We start from the raw sequence: 15,902 nt of genomic DNA, 5'->3' as shown, positions 1-15,902 counted from the left end.
GCCTACCGCACTGCTGTCTCTCCTGGTGCCGAGATCAGATCTCATAAAACAAATACTTGAAAGGGGTTGATGTTTATTCTCAGGATCTGGAATAAATGTGTTGGTGGGGACCCTACTTCGTCAAGATGTGCTAGGAAAATTGACTTTTGATATTCCTCAGTATGTATCAGTTCTCTTACTGTCTCCATTGTTTTGTGAGCACACTACTGTTTTCCTGTGTCTCTTTTGATACAGAGGTTTGCCATTGAATTTAAAGACCATCTTATCCTGAGATGACACATTTTTGTGAATCTTAAGCTTCTATTTGCAAAGTAATATTTTTAAATTATGATCCCTCACAGTGTGGGCTAAAACTTGGATATATCACTTTTATGGTGTGGTTTCCTGCTGTACTGTGTATTTACAAATTCTCAGGATTAAGACTGTGTTACCTGGCAGGAGTCACTACATTTTAGGTGACCCTGTGTGATTGGTTTTTCCTTTGTTGAATAGAATCTTTAATGATCTTGAGAGAAAGGAAATGAAATGCTATTTCAATATGTTAAATATTCTTTATCCTTGGGCATCTGTCCTTCTGAGGGTTGTTTTTGTTTTAATCTCATGTATGTACTTACAAAATGTAATGGTTTCATTCCATCTGCTATGCAAAACATTGTGGCAAATAAACAAGCAAGCAAAAAGCATCAACACAAAAAGAACTTAAGGGAGAGAAGGTTTTATTTTGCCCAGCATTTCAGAGGGATTGTTTCAATAGCTATTGAAATGGCAGAGCAACAGGAGTCTGAGGCTCGCTGGCCACATTGCATTAACAATTAAGAAGCAGAGAGAGATCAGGAAGGCGAGTGATTCTATAGATTCTTAGAGCCTATCTTCAGTGTCCACTTCCTCCAGAAATTCTCTGCCTCCTAAAGGTCCGGCAACCACTTCAAAGAGCACCACCTGTTTGGGAAAAATGTTCAAATATGGGAGCTTATGGGGGACATTTCTCACTCAAACCACAACATGTTCTATGCCAATAGATTCCAGAACTAACCAGTAAAAACTATTATCACCCACGGTGGGCAGCTTGTTATACTCAGGGGGAGATAAATATAAACGCATGCACACTTGAAAATGGCTCCTGTAACTTTAGGCTGTTATAATTACATGCATAATATATAGGTATCAGGTCGGTTTATAATAATGCAACCTTGAAAGTTTAATCAATCTTAATATTTTAAGGTCTATTTAATATTTTATTAAAATATAATATTTTAAAGTCTAACCACAATCAAGGATCCTGCTTCGGAAGAAGCTGGTTTGTGGGAGAGAAGAGGCAACGACATGAATAATACTGAAAAAGATACAGTGTTCTCTAGCTTGATGAGCTGTTTGAGGAGCTGGTCATTGAAGCTCCATGGGAAATGAGAGCAAGACCCACAGTAACAGCTTTATTGTGTCAGTGTGTGCAACCACAGTAGGCTGTGTGATCAAAGTCACCCTAAGTGTTGGGCTTCCAGAGTAGATTAAATGGAAGGCTAGTGTGTTCTGAGAGGGCTCCTCAGGGTGACACATGAGTTGACATCAGCCCTCAAGCAATGGGAACAGGCCAGGTGTAAGAGATAGGGAGAGGGCTATTTGAAAGAAAACGGATGAACTCTGGAATGAGCAACTATTATTCTCATTATTGTTTCACAACACAGAAACCCAAATCCACCACCTGCCTCTTTCAATTTGACTTGAAAGAACATGGGTAGAGTGTTAAAAAAAAATCAGAGATTTAAAGCCATTTCTTTTCCTCTTGCAATGTACAATGCTTCACACAAAAAATATTCTATATAAAAAAGCCCCACTCTTTGTCTATCTTTGGGCACAAATTTCCTTCCTGCCCCACATTGCCAGGAGCCATACAGGTAAGAACAATTTGTCAGGCACTTTGGCTGTTGCTGTTCCTGAATTCTGTCCTTCTTTTTGCTGGTAATTTGGATGTTTATTGTTTCATTTTGTGTTGGAGATCTGTGATATATTTGTCAGGCATACACACTGCTGTATTCTCAATCTTTTGTTCTGTAAACTTCATTACAATTCCAACATCAATCCGAGCATTTGTTCCTTTTCGTCTTTGACATTTCTAATTAAGAAATTAGAATCCTGGAACTACTTCTGCATATATCTGGGCAATCTTGGAGTGAGCCAGCTCAAACCTACATTCCTCTGGATTCTCCCATGAGCTGTGCACCTGCACTTCCTTCCCAACCATTTTATGATTTGAACACCTGTTGCTCTCCTTCTCTTTACAGAGACCTGGGCAGATCTGGTTGCTGGTACCCATGACTTCCACAGATACATTATTGTCTCCTAGACATGTGCTCCCTGGGCATTCCGTGATATCAAATGTATTTTTTATTTGACATAAGTGTAATTTGATTGTAGGTGGAGATATCAGCTATATTGGCATGAATTGAAACAAGCTGCCAAGTTCAACTAAGTCACACGCATGTAAGATTCATTCCCAAGTAGGAGTGTATCTAGGGAGAGGTTATATGTGACAAGGATATATATGACACAAGAGGGTCAACCTCTGCCAGACGTGTCTTAACAAATTTTCAGAGCAGTAATGGATGTCCATGAAAGGTAAATATTTTAATGAAAATCGGATAGGCTTTTTTATATTATAGGTGTTTTACCAATATACTGATTTATCAAAATTACACATCATCCCTATCACATTAGGCTTTAACTGACAACCTGACCCAACTTAGAAGCAGATAAAAGTCTCAGTTGGGTCTGTAAGCATGACTGTTGTCAAGTGTTAATCAAGCCCAGTCCACTGTGGGTAGCATCCTTCCCTTAGAAGTGGTCATGTGCTGTGTATGAAACCTAGCTGAGTTTGTTGCTGCAAGCAAGTTAGCAAGTGGCATCCACTACACTTGTGCTGCAGGGACTGCCGAAATTTTAAAGTTATAAATTAAACAACACACACAGCTTGGGTCTATATTGGAGTCAACAGTCGAGGGAGAGTCAAGTGTAAATGTAGGCTCTTTGGTATAGAAGAGAGACAGGTATTTGACTCTTCACTTTAGACCTGTCTTGCTGAAACTTTAGAATGTATCAGGGACATTAAAATGGAAATAACTGAAGTGCTTTTCCTTGGTAGTGTCTCTCTGCTGAGCTTAACTGACTATTCTTAAATACAGAGAGTTTTGTCTGGTCTTGGAGTAAGCATATCTCTTCCTTCATCTGACCTACATAAGAGGGAAGGGTCAGAAGTTTGTGCCAGACCCAAAAAGCGTCTAGTTGACAACTGGTATCAGAGGCCCATGGAGGAGGGTATAATTCACTCAGTGATGAATTTTCTCCCCCTGTGGCTGACTTGGTGGACAGTGTGTTCTTTAAGATTTTGTTGATGGCAAAAACTTCAATATCATCTAAGAGTAAAACCCAAAGAGACATAGGAATGTTGCTGCTCTCCCTTAATTCACTTGCTTCTCTTGCAGATAAAGAACACTCCAGAATGTAGGTGGTATCTATAACGGTGTGTCTGTGTTAACTAAGCATACCTCATTGGAGTTTTACAACTATTGAGGCACCAGCTTACAAAAAATGCCTGCAGGATACTGTGGGGTTAGCACAGGAATCAAGGAAATTCTTAGGGAACTGGGTTTCTGGCCATCTCCAATGTCTACTTTCTTCCAGCACCCTCAAATAGGCAGGGGCTTTCATATCAGCTACAGCTGAAATTTCTTCTGACTCTAAAAATTTCACAGTATCTAGGACAAACTTTTCCATCTGACATCTCTTTGGAATATAAGATGAGTTCCCTGAAGGCCATAGATATGTCTCAATTTTCACCTCCCAGTCCCAGAAGTTTCAATGGTACCTTACAAATTCACGGCTCTTAGTAAGGTTAAAGGGATGAATAAGGTTTTGGCATATCCAAAGAGAGCAGAAAGGTCCTGAGGGAATGAAGCATGGCCAGGGGTTTCCTTAGATCTGCTGTTTTTCTCCATGCTTTGCTCCTGAAAGTTCATGGAAGGAAATATGACTGTAAGTCTGTGTTTGATATCAGGAAGGTGTGAAAAAATGCTGGCTTATTGAGCTTGTGAGCACTTTTCCCTTAGATGAAGGCTGTGTGATGAGGTGGGGATCATGCTAACTATCTTCTCAGTTAATCTGGGTCACCTATCAACATGAGTGTCCTGTGCAAGTGTTCTATGGACAGATCCCAGTGTGGTCTGATGAGGAATGCTAAAGGTACTGAAACATAATGTCATGGCCTGGGAAGACAGACATTCTTTGAAGTCCTTTGTAAGAGGTTTATAAAAGACCCGAATTACCATTTCCTGGGGTACTGTGGGATCAAACAGAGACTTAGGCACTCTTTGCCTTTTATTCATTTTGTGTGTGGTTAACTTACAGCGTATATGTGTGTATGCTTATTTCTTCATGTGTGTGGGTTCACATGCATGTATGTGTGAACATGAATTAAGCAGCACAGTGATCATTGTTGGGAGTCAAGCTCAGTAATTCTCTAACCTCAGTCATTCAAGCAGACTTGATAAACAAATATATCCATGGACAGTGAGTCCAGACTCTTTAGCCAGAACACCAAGTGCGTTTCTGGGGGATCAGACCTTTGATGCTTACACTATACCAAGCAGCCATCCTGGTCACTCAACATGCTCCAGTGGAGATAATATACCCAGTGACTTCCTGATGGTAGGAATTAAACCATTAATCAAATGAAACCCAATTTTCTTTGCTTCTGAGTACACATTTGTAACCCTTCCTGATCACTCTCTATCCTCTTAAGTCCCGACACCTCGATGTCACATCTTTCCATATGACATGCTTTTCCCTCACGCATTATCCCTCTCTGAGATCCTACATCTTTTTGGCCACTCTCCTCTGTTTCCTAAACAGCCATCTTGTCCTCTTCCACACACTGCATCTCCTTTCGTCATTCCCTCTCCAAGGGGAAAAGACCATAAGTCCTGTTTTGTTTTGAGGCCTGTCTTTCTGTGATGTCCCATCCACCAGAAACTCCATCATTGACCAAACAACATAACATCTTCACAAATTTTTATTTTTAGAGCAAAAAAAAGATCCATTGGGAAAGATACCAGGATTAATAGAAGACCTGAGGTATTTCTGAAAAAAAGAGTTCCCCAAACACAGTTTTAAGTCTGACCCCCAAAATTTGTGAATTTCACTTTAACAGATCTTCATCAAATCATAGACATAGATATGGAAGTCATTATCAAACTTGATGAAATGCACGGAAGGTTTGGTGGGGACTTGGTAAATAATTTTACCTATCTTTGGGTTCCATCTTTTTCGTTGTGCTGCACGCTTTTGCCTGCCAAGGAATCCCTGCCTAATTCCAAATTCACCCCTATTGGAGGACATCCTGGCATAATGTGGAGGTTGCTTTCAATGTAGCCATCTAGACGGTTGTAAACGTACACAACTGGATCTTTCTCGTAGGTAATGTAAAAGCAGGTCTTCATGGTCTGCACCTCATCTTGGACCACCCCACTCCACTCCTCCATAGAGCCTGGCATGATGTGGAGGTTGCCTTCAAGGTAGTCAACCAGGAGATGGTAAATGTACAAGACCGGATCTTTATTGTAGGTAATATAGAACCAGGTCTTCATGATTGGCACCTCCTCTAGGACCATCCCCTTCCAGTCATCCTTAGAGCCATTTGTGCCCTCAAATGTATGTTTCACTGCTCTGCCAACTATGGTGTTTGAGAGATGAGTGTATGTCTCCTGAGGAAATGGTATGTTGTTAGGCAGGAACTTGAGGTTTAAAATCCTTTCATCACTGTGAATCTCCAATCCATAGACACAATCTATCCCATCATACTTCAACAAATAGAGAGAGGGATTTGTTGGCAGTTGATCTAGAATGATGGCTTTCCACTGGGTGACTGGTTCATTGGCTTCCTTCCAGCCGTGAGAAATTCTGCAGCCGACAATATTCTCCAGGGCCTCAAAAGGCCTACTCAGTTTTGGCATCTGGAGAGATGACCTATTCCTCTTCTGGATAGGTGGCATACATCTCATACTAAGAGGCATCTTCATCATGGCTGTAGACTTACTGAGATAGGCCACTGACCTCCTGGTCCGCTGTTTCTTGGCTATATTTCTGTGCTTGGGCTTCATACCTCCCACTCTCTAGGTTGAAATAACTTTCCTTCTGTTTAATTCAGAAACAAAGTCGTGGCCTAACCATGAGTGCCTGCAAGGATAAAAAGGGGAGGCTATGAGGTCAAGGCTCTTTTCTGGAAGAACTTTGGTGCAGGAGACAAAGATATTGATCAACAGGTTTGCATACCTAACTGTATTTTTCTCTTAAGAAATATATAGGACAATTTGCAAATTTTTCTCTACAGCTCAGTATAGCAATCTCAGAGACAAATTCCTGCTGCCCAAAGGCAAATGACCTCTGCTGAGAACCTACTTTCTGATTGACTAAGTTAATGAGAGGAGAAGGTATGCCTATCCGCGAAATGAGTAAGAAAAATCTGAACAGAGAACAAAGAATTCGAAGGACATCAACATGTCTCCTTCGACATCAAGCTAATAGGTAGGGGGCTCAATCCAAGACAGCCTGCGCAAGGTCATGGCACTCCAGTCCACTGGCTCTCTGTATTGTGTCTCCTGATCCAGACCCAGGTCTATTACATAAAGCCATTCTGTGTCTTCATTGTGGAAGTGAGTACTGTGAGACCCACTTCAACCTGAAAGACTCATTATTCTGGGCAACAGCAGCCATTGAGAAATAATTAGTATCTTTTAAAACACCTATGGACAAAGAGGAGCTTTGCCATTTTAGTGGATTGATGAATTTGATATTGTTAGCAAAGATAAAGTGGGAAGAATAGGTGGCATTCACCATCCCCACAGCTATCAAATATAGGAACTGGTAACAACAGAAATGGTGGACCCGCAGGACATTTGAAGGAAAACGTTTTTGTACTACAGAGGTCTTAGTTGCTTTGGAAACATATTTACCAAAAGAAAATGTCCTACCTCTCCAGATTCCATCTTCCGGAAATGTTCAGGTGCAAAAAGCCTGTTGAACAGTTGTGGAGACCATGAGCTGAACTGTCCTCCTCAGGCACTGTGAGGATAATAAACCCACGTTCATGGAAGACTAGTGCTTTGAGTGGAACAGAGTTGCTACCACGAACCAAGGCTTTGTGACATCACCAAGGCTCTACTTATGTCAGAAATCCCCTCACAAGCTTGTTACTTCCCTATTTACCCACAGAAACATCCAGCATTCAGCTCCTCAAAAGCTGTATACAGCCACCAGGGGACCCAAAATAAGCCCCCACTCATCTTCCCAATTACTCAAGTCACACTCTTGCCCAAGCAACTCAATCCCTGTATCTTATTTTTCTGAAAAAGTCTTTGGTGTCTGAGTCAACAAATAATATGAAGGTTTTTTTTCTTAGATCTCATCTCTCCATTGGTTATCTAGTATTGATTTTTTCTTCCTTCATAAATAATAAATTTCAAATTTCCTCTTCCTTTCCTCCTCCCCCTAACTACTCACGCAACCACCAATCCTCTCCACTCCCAATCTAGTCCTAATAGAGGGCAGGGTACCTTGACCTGTGGGAAGCCCTTGTCCCCCCTCCATCCAGATTGAGGAAGGTATGCATCTACATATAATATGATTGATTAAAGCCTGTATGTGCAGTACAGACAAATCCCAGTGCCATTATCATTGGGTTCTCTTTCTGCCCCAATTATCAGCCACATTCAATGCTTCCACTTGATCCCATGCTCTGTCATTCCCAGCATAGCTGGTTTTGTTGATCTCCCATTAGCTCAGACACAGTGTCTCAGTGGGTGGAACAAGCCCTTGTATTCCTTAGTTCTTTGCTCTTATTCTCTCCCCTTCAGCTCTTCAACTGGAGCTTGGTAGCTCAGTCTAGTTTTCTGATGTGGGTCCCTGCCTTTATCTCCATCCTTTTCCGTACAAAAGTTCTATGGTGATATTCAAGATAGACATCAGTCTGATTATAGGACAAAGCACCCTTAGTGCCTAGGGACATGGCACAGTGCAGGCACCCACAGCTCACCTGCCCAAGGTCCTTGTTGGTGTCACCCCATGGCTTTCTGGGAACCCCTTTAGAGAGAAGCCTCTTACTAACCCCAGAACGGCACCCTAAGTTGAGATATCAACAATGTGTGTGCATTAACTTATGGGGGTGTGTTTGTGTGTTTAAGACACAATAACAGCAGATGAATTATAATATTGAAATTTCTTCTTATCTTGAGAAGAATACTTGCTACAGAAACACTATCACAGTAGTACTGAGAGTGTAGGCTGTCTCAGCATGGAGAAGTAACTGGAGCAAACTCCTAGTAGTTCAGCTCAGTGGCCCAAGAAAGATGGTAAAGAAAAGTCAATGAACTCAGGGATGGAAGTTAAAACTCAGGCTAAATAACATTCCAAATCATTTAGGAGGAACATGAGACACTCGTGCAACAGTCACAAGATGTCTAAAATGCCTGGAACTAGAATCTTAGGGCAGGAGAAGTTGTGGAGCTGAGAGTGCATGGCAAAAACTGACAGAATCTGGCAAAACACATGTAAGCGTAACTAGCAAACATCCATGGAAACCATTAATGGGAGAAAACCCTGAGAAGTCTGCACAAAAACATAACATCTTGACAATTCTGAGATTTAAAGACAAAGGAGAGATCTTAAATATGTCACTGTCACATGGTGATGATTAACCCACTCCATTGCAGTGTGACGCCCTGACATGTTTAAGATACCTGTCAATTCTGTCTATATATTTACAGAGAAATTCACATTGCTTGCACAGATTTACTAGCAGCATGATTTACCGTTCAATCAAAGGCAAAGCAAAGAAATCATGGACATGTTGTTGAATGCTGATGATGTTGTTGGGAGCGTTTGTGGGTTTTTTCTGAAAGGGAAATCATTGGTCACACAAATGCATGAAGCAGATCCTGTCTCTGCCATGTACCTGAAAGCATGAAAAAAATAAACTAAAATAGGTTTTTGTCACATACTGGTAAATTTTGCTGCTATGTCCAAATATGTGTGTTGCAGGAGCTCTTTCTGCTCCTTCAGGCTATAGCAACTGAGATAAAGGCCATTGAGGTGTGGTGTCTCTCTCTTTCAAAATGGAACAACTGCCTTCAGCTTGCTCTCTTGCATACACCTCCACATCCAGCTACTAGGCTCCTCTCCTCATCCTGCAGAGGGCTGTTGTCTGGCATGGCAATCTGTAAGGTTTGCCCCTTAAAAGAAATAACCATTTTATGAATCATAATTCTAAACTGGTGTGGGAGATTGTTTGTGACTTACACCTTCCTATGTGATGAGAGCAACCAGGGTGTGGAGGGGGTTCTCACTGTTCATGTTGCAGAAGCCATGGCAGCAGGAGTAGGAGGCCTCTCATTCTCTGTAAGGAAATCAGTAAACACTGGGGACCAGTGAAAGGATGCCCTGAAACATCAAGGCTTGAGCTTTCAGACCGCAATTCCTCCAGCTAGGTTCTGGGTCTCCACAACCTACAAAACCTCCTGAGGACCAAGTATTCAGAACCAGAAGCCTGTGTGGGCCATATCACATAAAATCGTACTGAGTACGCCAATCTTTTTTTTTTTTAATGTACATCCTTTGTCCCTCCAGAAACATTTGTATTTCCAATAAAGATAACTTGCTGCCTCTTTGGTGTCCTGAAATTGCTCTAAGGTAATGGTGGGGCATTCTTACATACATGGCTGTGTTGTTATGAGACCTTAACGGGACAGCAATTGTTTCAGAAATCAAAGGCAGTTAGGTTCAAACTTGTGGTTAGCAGTGTGCTGGACACTTGGGTTGCCTATAGCTAATCTATGGAAAGATGGATTTCCTAAGAAGGGTAGCAGCACACATGGAGGCATGTAGTCTTACCTTTTCAAATGACCCATTTTGTGGCCTTACATCAGGATCCTCTATTCTCCTCATCTTGGTTTCTTTACCAGATTAGGACAAAAATTAAAACTCAATGTCCTGGACGTGAACACTGAATGAGTTATCTATGTGAGATCACAGTGACAGAGCTCATGGGAATCTGACTCATTGTACAGGCTTGCCAGGCATCAATCTGTAATCTGCCTAACTCTACTGCGCAAGTGTTGTCATGGTTGCTCCTCTGTTCCTCCTCATATGGTCTCCATCTACAGAGAACTCAGAAAAATCCACCCCTGAGAGGGCAAGTTCTTTACAAATGAAAGTTTCTAGAACAGAAGAGACATAGTAGATTTATCTTGGCAACCTGTAGACACAGGACATGGGGAAATGGAAGAAGGGATTGAAGAAGATAGAGACATGGTGGAATGGATAAATTCAATCATTCATTCGATAAGTGAGTGATCCAATGAAAGAGATGGCTAATAGGATAAAATGTGCTGCATGCCCTCTGAAAGTCAGTCCAAATTGAGAGTAGATAAGGTTATCCACTAAGGAGGAAGCTTAGTCCATTTTGCCTTCTTTGTGCTCTAGACCCACCCAGGAGAGTGATGATGATGTTGAGGGGAAGAAGGGGCGGGGGTACCAGTATGCCCTGTTACAAGTTTTCACCCACATTGTAGCCAAATCACCTGACCTGGCACAGGTGACCTACATGCTGGACCCTGAATGGCAGTTTGACACCTACAACTTTACTAACCAAGTTTTGAAGATGAAGGAACCAAAACTTCCCTGATAAAGATGTCAGGATCCTTGCATGATGGGAGTCAGGCATCAATATCATACTGGTATCCTCGGGTCTGATGGGTTTGTGGGGTCTTTGCCACACTTCACCTAACATCACTGATTCCCTAGGTAACTGATTTTATGGAGCTCGGTGCATTCATCATATATGTGCATGTCACAAACCAATGTGATTCAATGTACTACTAGTTTAGCCTGGGTACGGGTGAGTCTTTTCATGAGTTTTATAGCCCAAATCCCACAGATCATGATCAATGAAAAGGGAACAGTGTTTTACAGTTAAGGCAGGCCAATTGTTTAAATGAACTCACGGGGGTTGAATGGCATGCATAAGACCTGTGAGAGTGCAAGACAGAAAGAATCCAGGCATGACAAAATAGGTAGCAGATAGAAGCCTGGCAAAAGTAAGTAGGTAGCCTGAGGTACACCCCATTGCAGAAGAGCCACTGAGAGGAGACACTTTTCTTTAGGCAGGAGGATCCGGGTCACTCAACATGCTCCAGTGGAGTTAATATACCCAGTGACTTCCAGATGGTATGAATTAAACCATTAATCAAATGAAACCCAATTTTCTTTGCTTCTGAGTACACATTTGTGACCCTTCATGATCACTCTCTATCCTCTTAAGTCCCAACACCTCGATGTCACATCTTTCCATATGACATGGTTTTCCCTCACGCATTATCCCTCTCTGAGATCCTACATCTTTTTGGCCACTCTCCTCTGTTTCCTAAACAGCCATCTTGTCCTCTTCCAAACACTGCATCTCCATTCGTCATTCCCTCTCCAAGGGGAAAAGACCATAAGTCCTGTTTTGTTTTGAGGCCTGTCTTTCTGTGATGTCCCGTCCACCAGAAACTCCATCATTGACCAAACAACATAACAGCTTCACAAATTTTATTTTTAGAGCAAAAAAAATTCCATTGGGAAAGATACCAGGATTAATAGAAGACCTGAGGTATTTCTGAAAAAAAGAGTTCCCCAAACACAGTTTTAAGTCTGACCCCCAAAATTTGTGAATTTCACTTTAACAGATCTTCATCAAATCATAGACATTGTTAGTTTCAAGCAAGTTTTCTCAGTGTCCTATCTCCTGGAAATAACTGTCCTTAGTCATCTGTACCTCGCTCTCCTTTTCCCTTTTTTTTTTCTTTTCCGGTGCTAAAGTTTGAACTAGATAAAGCAACAATGCTTTACCACTGAGTTGAGTCACCAGTGGCCTTTTAGCTCTCCGCCCCGCCCTTTTTTCTGCCAGTTCTTTCACACAATTGCTCCCCTGTCCTCTTTGTATCATAATCATGCTCCTCTCATTTCCTGTTTTCTTGTGTTGTGGAAGGCCAGTGATTTGCATTTCATAGTCCTTTATAAAAGTCCAGGGCCCCTCACTAATCCTCTCCTAAATGTGTGGCTATTACTGTTTGGCTTTCAGTGACTGGAAATGTTCTGTTCTTGTCTCTTAGGAAATCTGGCTGCTGAATTGAGTATTTAGGACCAAAGTTTAGGCAGGATTCCTTATCAGAGCAGCATCTGTGTTGTCTTGAGTTGCTTATGGTTTTCAGTTGCTGTTGTTTTATACAATAAATAACTTAGGTAGTACCATAAATTTAGTTTACTGTGATTAATAAGTTAATCCTCGGTGTAAAACATTTTAATTTTTTACATGGGAGATGTAGCTTCCTGTATCCCAGGCTGTGATCATACTTGCCGGCTAGTTGAGAAAACCCTTGAACCTCTCATCCTCATCAAACCCACACTTCCTAAGTGCCGGGTTTACCGTCTAGGACCACTGTGCTTAGTCTTATGCCATGCTCGGGATTGAACCTACGGCTTGCTGCCTATTAGATGAACATCCCATTAATTGAGCCACGTGAGCACTAGTAATGTATTTGTAGCAACTGCATTTTGGTGTTTAATTTTCTGGCCTCTTGGCTTTAATAATGTATATGTTATAATTTAGACATGTTATGCATTCTCCCCAGATTTTCTCATTATTATTACTGAACTCTTTTTCTTCTGGTTCTGTGCTTGTGCATGAATTACGAAGCCTTTTAATTTATGGGAATTTTGTTAAGTAGCAACATAAAAGAAAGTTCAAAAACTATCACATGACCCTATATGTTTTAGTTGTTTTTCCTGACTATATTGTTAGTGGATTTGGATTAAATTTTTTACAATTTATTTCATTTTCATTGGTGTTTTGTCTGCATGTATGTTTGTGTGAGAGTGTCAAAGCCCTGGAACTGGAGTTACAGACAGGCTTGGGTGCTGGGAATTGAACCTGGGTTCTCTGAAAGAGCAGCCAGTACTCTTTTAAATACTTATTTATTTATTATGTGTAGTAGGAGCTGTGGGCTGTATTCCTGCCACCCTGGCTCCTGGTCGCCTGGCTAGCTTATGCCCCGAAATAACAACACACAAACTGTATTCTTTTAAACACTGCTTGGCCCATTATATCTAGCCTCTTCTTGGCTAACTCTCGCACCTGGACTAGCCCATTTCTAATAATGTGTGTAGCACCCAAGGTGCGCTTACTGGCAAGATTCTAGCCTACGTCCATCATGGGTCGGAGCTTCATCGCATCTGCCCCAGAGAGCAGAGCTAAGGTGTATGAGCTCACTACCTCTTCCTCCCAGCATTCTGTTGTGTTTACTCCAGCCTCCTATATACTAACCTATGAGGGCCAAGCAGTTTCTTTGTTTTTAACCAATGACCTTACTCCATCAATTATGTATATAGAATTCTGCCTGCATGTATTTTTGCATGCTAGAAGGTGGCATGAGATCTCACTAGAGATGGTTGTGAACCACCATGTGGATGCTGGGATTGAAATCAGGTCCTCTAGAAGAGCAGTCAGTGCTCTTAACTTCTGAGCAATTTCTCCACCCCTGCATGGCCACGTGGATCATGCTGTCTTTGAACTTACAGAAATCTGCCTGCCTTTGCTTCTCCAGATGGGATTAAGGCCTGTACCAATTATGCCCAGCTGAGAGCTTCTTTAGAGACTGTGACATGAAAGTACAGCTATACTTCAACCCTTGGCTGAAGAAAGTCAATTATCATAGAGGGCCATCCTCTTCAGTGCACCTTGAGAAGGTCACACTTAGAACAGTGAGGAAGGAAGGGAACACCTTCCTGGCTAGCCATATCAGCCTGTCAATCTTGTGATCAATGGGGTTATGATGTCACTGCCGAATTACCTTCTCATCTCAAGTACTAACATTCTTATTCCAAATAAGTTGTGAACAGTAGCTCTGTTTTTCATTTTTCAAATCCCATGTCTGTATTTCTATTCTTATTTATCACATTATTTAACTAATATTCATTTCCGTATTTTGCTTGGTGGGTCAGAGCAATTGGCATTCACTCTAATTGTACTTAAAATTTTGTTTTTAAATTTTTACCTTGAATAATAAAATACATTGCCATTTAAAAAATAGCTTTATAGCCAAGTGTTCATGCATGTATCCCAGCACTTGGTTGGTGACAGCAGGAAGACAGGGAGTTAAGAGAGTCATCTTTGGCTATGTAGCAAGTTCCAGACCAGCCTGTAGTATATGAAACCCTATCTTTAAGGAGTAGCTTTACTGAGATATAATTCATATGATAGCATATGATCTACATAGTGTTTAAAATGTGTAACTGCGTAAGTGGTGGTGATGCACACCTTTACTCCCAGCACTCAGGAGGCAGATGCAGGCAGTTAGTCCCCTGTGGGTTCTTTTACAGCCAGGTCTCTTTCACAGACAAACCATGTCTTGAAAAACCAGAAACAAACAAACAAAAAAACAAACAAATAAATGTGTAACTGAGTGGCTTGCAGTATATTGGTAAAGTTGTGCAGCAATCACCACACTCTAATTTAGGACTATTTTACCTTCCCCAAACAAACACATATTCTTTGAGAATCACTGTTCATTATTTGCTTGTCTTCCATGCCATTCTTCCTTTTCTGTTTTGTTTATTTTTTTCAAGGCAGTTCTTGAACTAACTTTGAGCTTTAGATCTTTTTACCCCACCTCCTAAATGCTGGAATTACAGTTGTGCACCACCACATTCAGCTTCCCACTTGCTTCTTTGGACATCTGGACATTTTGTGTAAATAGATTTATACAGGAATTATTGATGTGGGAGTGTCATATATCAATCTGTTGATTTCATTGGTTAAGTAATAAAGAAACTGCTTGGCCCTCATAGGTTAAAACATAGGTGGGTGGAGTAAACAGAACAGAATGCTGGGAGGAAGAGGAAGTGAGGTCAGACTCGACAGCTCTGCGCTCTGGAGCAGACGCCATGCTCCCCTCTCCCCAGCAGACACGATGAAGCTCTGACCCAAGATGGACGTAGGCTAGAATCTTCCCGGTAAGCGCTCCTTGGGGTGCTACACACATGAATAGAAATGGGCCAAGCAGTGTTTAAAAGAATACAGTTTGTGTGTCATTATTTTGGGGCATAAGCTTGCCAGGCAGCCATGAGCCGAGCTGTGGGAAGAGGCCCGCAGCTCCCTACTACAGATGGCGCCCAGACATGGGGCACTGAAACTACAGAAAGCTTGAGAAAGCTTGGGAAAGAATAGAGTAAAGCATGTTTTCTTGGTAACAACAATTTCTTGGGTTTGCTCTGCTTGCTAGAGGCAAGGAAGCACTCTCATCTAAGAGAGGCTTCCTGACTCAGCTTTAGCTGCAAAATCCTACAGCTCATTAAGAGTTCCTGCCACAAAACACTTAAATGGTATTGATAAAAGCTGACTGCATTCTTGTTTGTTTTCAGCCGTAGCAGGAAAAAAGTTGTGCTCTTTTAAAATGCTGACATTCTGGTCCGTTCTGCCAAGGCAAACTCTGACTCTTTGAGGCAGAAGGTCAGCTACAGAGAGAGCATTTGAGTGTTGTACCTTGTTTACTGGCAAGGACCTTAAAACACCACAGAGTTGTGGTGATAAACATGGCTACAGCCGGTACCTCCGCCATGAGGCTGGAAAGCTAAGAAATGGGCTGAATCCAGCCGTCAAATCCACGGCTTTCGTCCTACTGATATTGCTTGGTAAATTAAAGACTCAGGTGGTCAAAAAAGAGAGATATACAGTAAAAAGAGATTCAAAGACAAAAAAAACTTTAAATGATTTTCAGTGTGTTTAAAAATATATACAGGCTAAAAATTAAAGTTCTTAAAAG

This window comes from Chionomys nivalis, unplaced genomic scaffold, assembly GCF_950005125.1.
Source record: "Chionomys nivalis unplaced genomic scaffold, mChiNiv1.1 scaffold_68, whole genome shotgun sequence".
Lineage (NCBI taxonomy): Eukaryota > Metazoa > Chordata > Mammalia > Rodentia > Cricetidae > Chionomys > Chionomys nivalis.
The sequence above is the reverse complement of the archived record's forward strand: the minus strand, read 5'-3'. Positions refer to the sequence as shown.